This window comes from Strix uralensis, chromosome 19 (assembly GCF_047716275.1).
Source record: "Strix uralensis isolate ZFMK-TIS-50842 chromosome 19, bStrUra1, whole genome shotgun sequence".
Lineage (NCBI taxonomy): Eukaryota > Metazoa > Chordata > Aves > Strigiformes > Strigidae > Strix > Strix uralensis.
In genome coordinates this window covers 12,826,892-12,833,535 of record NC_133990.1, presented here as the reverse complement: position 1 = coordinate 12,833,535, position 6,644 = coordinate 12,826,892, and positions in this window count along the sequence as shown.

The window sequence follows — 6,644 nt, the reverse complement described above, 5'->3', positions numbered from 1 at the left end:
CAAGGCACAGAACACATTATGGACTCATCACACAATTGTAACGCAAGCCAAAACTTCCTGTGTGGTACCTACTTTATTTGCCACATCTCCTAGTCACTTCTCTTATTAAAAACAGTGGGTGCAAATTCACCCAATTTAGCAGGATATCAGTAATTCTTGCCCTTTAAAAAAAAAAAAAGTCATGTACCTTTACTTGAGCTTAAAAAACCCCCAAACTCGCCAAGACCTACTTGCATTAATATCTATAAAAGTCAAGTCACTAAAATACTATCATTAGAAAATAAATTCCACAGTCAGTGAGATGTACAACTTTGTGATACTGACAGTGCAGTATTGCAGCAGTCTGTGTAAAAACACACTACCGTCCCTTAAAATAAAGAGATCTCATTTACAGGGTGTTTTTTTTTTAACCTATCCCCCTTAGATCCACACAAGGAGGCAGGGAGAAAAACATCACTAACAGAATTTCACAAAAAGAGCAAAATATGAACCATTTGCACTAGATGAGAATTTTTCAAGTCGTTTTAAAGAGATGACAGGCCAGCTGGTCTAACAGCTGAGGAAATACTCCCAGCAAAAATCACAGAGCCATTATGCCATCCTTGTGACTAGAAAGACAGCAGCACTTGTACATGTACCTTTAAAGACAAAACATAAAGCAAAAGAAAAATGCACATCACTACTTGCTGCAAATTTAAGGACAAACGTGAGTCTGTGGTAACAGGTCAGAGTAACACAGATATAATCTGCTAAAACTACCAACTCCCAAAGAAGGAACAAAAAAGACCTGTCCAGTCCAGTCCTTTAAAGACGTACAGAAAGGACAGGACTGTAAAGGATGGAGGTGAAGGATGTGTGAACTACCCACCATAAGTTACAAGCAGTATTTGCAGCATAGCAGAAAAAACCCAGAGTCAAAACCCCCTTTTAATTCATACAGTAACACCCCACGGAATTGTCTTAATGTCAAATGCATCTTTCAGAAGTAGATAGTGTGAAACTGATCTTCGAATTGTCTAAAAGCAGCTTCAAGAAAGAAAAAGAAAAAAAAAAAAATCGATGGAGACATGGTTCTGAGATATGCTCTATTTTGCTCACAAACATATCAAAACACAAATAAATGGTTCACTTGCTCCGAAGTATTAGTATGCAGAGCTTAAACAATGACACAGTGAAAAGAGGAACTGCATTTTGGAGACATCTTTTCCATGAACTTGTCAAACCTATCTATCTTCAACAAAAACAGATCAAAGCAGTTTCTCTGAATTCGAAAACTTCTGGCTCTCACCAGGGTATCAATTTGTAAGATATAACCCAAGTGTGGATCTAAGTAGGGTACTCCATTGGACACAAGACTGCATACATATCTGAACTTCAGCTTTGTGTGCTTGATGACAAGCTGAATGTGAGTAGTTAGATAAAAACTATCTAGTGCTGCATCGGTCTTAAATGGAAACTGGTAACAAACTTCATTATCAGGCATTTGAAATTTGCCCATTTTTCATTTTGAGTCTCTAAGAGATTCATACTTAAAGTACAAGCCATACTGCATATTATTTTTGGTTAAATGGTTTCCTTAGACATTCTACAGAAATAAGAACTAAGCCAAAAGCTCCTACAGACTAAACAGGTGAAACAAATACTGGTTGCAGTAGTGTATCTTGAAGTGTTGTTCTCATCTTCACTGTTATCAAGGGTAGCACCACAACGAAAATTAGAAAAGCAACACCATGCTCAGTAATAATTTGAAACAGTCAACAGAAGACATGTCAATTTTCCAGTCAGACTAGACTATTTATGGGGGCCTTCTACAGGAAAAATGCAAAAGGCAGAGTACAAAGAAGAGCACAACAGGAATGTGAAATCCACTCTTCTAAGTTAAGAATTACAACTCTATCCTTTAATTAAAATTACTGAAAATCCCAACTGGGGGTCATTATGTAGCAAAATCTTGAAGAAATTAAATAGTCTATGTTCATCAAAAAACATCACAGATTTTAAAAATATCTCAAAAATTTAAAAGAAGTTATAAATCCCGACTCCAATATTTGTTAATTGTCTTTTTCACTGCTGATAGGCTACAAGACCTCCTTGGACAAAACCTGTTCTTCTGAAGCTGAAGTTGTCTTTAAGCAACCTCAAGCATTCAAAGCCAATATATCTGCAACAGAGTGAGCAGCAACACCAAAGCTCATTTTTCTTCACAAAGGGTAGAATTTTTTGCTAGTCACTTTGTGAAAGAAGGAACTTCAGATAAACATATACCTAAGCAAATTTTGACTATGCAAGAGAATTCCACAAGGTTTCAAAAAAGTGCTGACTTTCAGTATTGTTGCAACAGACAAAATACTGTCAAGTTTGGTGTATTTGAGATTTGACAAAAGGTCTTCCCTGAAACTGACAAATTGAAAAATCTGCAGCTTCCACTTCTCATTCTTCTATTCTACTTTACCAACTTGAATCTATTTCTTCATAGGGCTCTACATTAATATTTGTTGTGGTGCAGCTTACATACACAGCAGTATTAACATCTTAACCTCCTCCAAAGAAACTGTATTCTGTAATTTAGGCTACACAATTTTGTGACTATTAATGTCACTTACTAGTTAAAACCTAAGCATTTTAAGTACTTCAACAGATAAATCTCCCCAGAAGAGGAAACATTAGTAATTGGTATTTACATGCCACTAGTTCAGAGACTACATAAAGTCACATTACTGAAACCAAAACCAAATACAGCACAAACGCAATGCAGGGGAAGAGGGGGAGGGGGGGGAGTGTGGCTGAAGGACTACCTGAGCAGCCTTGAAGGAAACGCCTTCCTTTAAGAGAAAAGGTACCCAAGCATCTTAAAACACGTTCCCTCCCCCTAAAACTCTTAAAAACACAACAATAATAAAAAGATAAATATTAATATAGAGCCCATCTACCAAAAGAGAATAAAAAACCTAAATTAAAATAAATTTAGGGGCCTTCACCAAACTTGCTGCAAGTTTGGGGACATAAATATCCAACAGCCATAAAGCTGTGAAAGCCCCCAGAATGAATAAAATAAATCCCACTTGCCTCAGACTGAACAGGGCAACACTGAGACTCTGCCTCAGCCTGTCCTATGGCAGGGCTATAGGAAGAAGAAAAATTTAAATTTTAGAAAAAACATGACCCAATTAAGTGAAAGACATGCATTCAAAGTTATCAAAATTCCAGTGATCAAGCAAACAAAAGAAAATGACTGCTATAGCACCTATTTTGTTAGGCCTAAACAAAAATTTTACAGTTGGTAGCTATTTCTGAATTAGACAGTTTGTTTTGCTTTGTATCTTGATCAATGGAACATAAGTCAGTTGTCTTGGGGCATTTTTCCCATAACTGATAGTATTTATTGTACTAGTTCACAAAAAGTAGTTAAAGATTCCATCAGCCACTGAAAATGTTCACCCTCACCTTAGTATTTATGTAGAAGCTAGACCAGTACAATTATTAAGACATTTACTATTAAGTGTCATCAGTTTAAATTGCAGCCCCAGCTCATGGACTGGTATATCAGAGTCTCAATTTAACTGAAGAGTCATAATGCCCTTCTTGCTGTTTATAAAACTGAAGTAATCTTGATATTTTTTTATCTTGTATGCAGAATTCTTTGATTCCTATAAAATAACTGCAGGTTATATATTCCGTTCAATTTTATCCCAGTTTTAAGAAAGTTATACAGTTCTATGTTCAAGAGCTCCATACACTTAAAATAATTGCAGAAACCATAGAAGGCAGATGCAGCTGAATATGTTTCTAGAAGCTTGTTTGTATTCTCCCATGCATGCACAGAGCGAGGAACAGTTATCCACTGAAATTATTAGATATACATCCCAGCCTCAAATTTATTATCAGCACCTAAAAATCTCATCTGTGGAGAAAAAAAAAAAAAATCCAAAAAGTTCCAAAGACAACATTTTTAGTCCACATAAGCCAGCTAAATTTTCAAGATTTTATTTAAAGCAACCTTTGCCAAAGGCAGAAAGATATTCTAGAGGCAGTACAAAACAGTCATATCAAGACTTCTGAAAAACTAGCCCAGGCTTTTCCAAGGTTCTTTCATGCCAGTCTCATCCCTTTTACTCTAAAAATCAGCAGATACAAGACGAGCCTCTCATAGTCATATTGAGAGACCATGCATAAAATAATTTAGAACCTTTAAAACAAGTCCTAGATGTCATAAATTCTACGTATTTTGCTAAACATATTTTCCCACCTGTGTCTAGCATTTTCTTGCAGCCTGTTTTTTTTTATTCAACATTTGCATTACATACCAATTTAAAGATTGATCAAATCCACTTGCAAGTTTTAATTTCACTGTAAGATCTGCCATGGCAAATGTACGCAACAACTGAAAAACAAAGCTTCTGCCTGTGTAATTATATCACTACAGTCCTGCAACAGATATGAGAGAGAGATGTTTTTCTGTAATCATAAAGGTTTCTGCAATCTCTTTCTAGGGAGAGATTAACTAAAGCAAAAAACTGTCTGCATGGCTGCATTACATTAGGGATTTTGCTGGCACAACTACGTTGATTAAACTTTGCACTGTAAACCAAGCCTTAGTCTTTATACAAGCAAATAGTACATTCAAAGTATTTTTCCTCTTTTTGGGAAAATGCACCATAAATCCAACTCTCTGAACATTAAGAAGCAGTATCCAAAGAAATGAAGGCAGGGACCAACAGACAACATATGCATTGAAATACCCGCCTGTTTACAGAAGAGTACACACAAGAGACAGAAGAGTAACTGAAGATAGCCACATCACAGGTCTTACAGCACAGAAATGACAGGAGCAGGAAAGTAAGTATCCACGTGAAAAACCATGGAAAAAACTGTTCACCTGCTTGCTGAGGATTATTAGAGTACGATACAAATAATATGTGGCAGTACTTAGTTGAAGGATTATCATAACATTACTACTAAGGAAAGTTCAATCTTAAAATGTGTACAAGCTACAAATCTATGTAGTATTAGCTACAAAATGGCACTATTATTGCAATGAGACATTCACTATTTAAGAGGGAAACTCTTAATACAACTTGCAGAATATGCTGAGTTAACAGTACATGCAGTAAGGTTTTCAAATACTGATCCCGGGAAGTCGGGGTCTGAAAATAACATACCAATGAGTTACAGAAAGACACCGAAGGGAGAAGGTATTTATTTTACTAGGGGCAGTAGGGCAAAGCATCCTTACAGCAGCTATATGATCTTCAGAAAAAGCAAGAAGTTCTGTAGTTTTAAAAGCAGAAGTTAAGATCAATTTATAATGAATTTTACGTGTAGTATTACAAAAAGTATGAATGTAAGACACTGTAAAAATCTCTCCAGTGTTTGGTTTTGTAATTATCCTTATTAAGGAAAAACAGAAGAAAACCAGAGTATAAAAGCAATGCCCAAGCAAAACAGTTTTATCTGTTAGACTCATGTACATAGCAAGATGAAGAGCTAACAAAAGATCTGACATCAAGGCCCACTCAGCACATTTGCAAGCCAAATACTGCACATCTGACAGGTGATCAGCAGATACCAGTGATCAGAGAGAACTGCTTCTCAACAGAGGCTTGGAGTTATGGTCTTAAAACTGCTAAACACTTCAGAAAAAGTGCCTGATAATTCTTAATGGTTAAACTAAGGCCATTCAGCTGCTGTTAGAGCATACTGGATGCTCTAATGCTTTGATGAGCCATGCCATGACCCCAGGTTTGAAGCTGAGAGACAATGTAGTATTTTAGCTGCACTGTATTTCTGGACTATTAAGAGACAGTACAGAATAAAGCCACATAAAGTACTTAAGTGCAGCTAAAAAACCCCAAGACTTTCTTGAAAGAGAGCCAAAATGCTCAGTATTATTAAGTGAAAAAACTCCACCATCACAAAAACATCTATGGAACATATATCAACACAAAAATGCTGATAATCTTTCTAACCTACCCTAAAAGAAGAGATATCCCCATGAATTAAAATTGCACAGATAAGGCTTGAGGCTGGAACATGTATTTAAAGTTGACCTGCAAATGAAAAATTCACCACTCCTTTATTCCCCTGTTGTGAAGAGACCAGGGAAGCTCTCACCTGCCCCCCAAAAGTCTCCCTCTACATCTTCATTCTCATCAGAAATACAGCACTCTAACACAGTGGTGTTAGACGTTCAGAGAATTACAACCTTGACAGTAATTTATCACTCTACTCTTGTAAACAGATGATTAATACATATGGGGAAGACCTCTTTTTGATAACTGGAATTAGGAGAACCGATAAAAAGGTCTCTTACTCTAGGCGCTTCCATTACATGGCTCAAGAAACTCAAGTCACATCTGACCATAGCACACAACGGATGATTCATCTTTTAGATTCTCTTGATATCTGAAATTCTGAACATTTAAAGCAAAAACACAGCATATAACATATTCCTCTTGCCCACTCTGTCTCTCTTATACACTGAGAATGTGGTCAAGCTACTTTTTCTCTTTTGCAGGTCAACTTCAATACAACATCAACTGGAAGTCACTCACCCATGTGACATGCACCTAAGCTTCTAGAAATCTTCATCTAAAAGGCTCCTGAAATTCATATGCATTTGCACATTAAAAAGAGTCAGTCGAAGA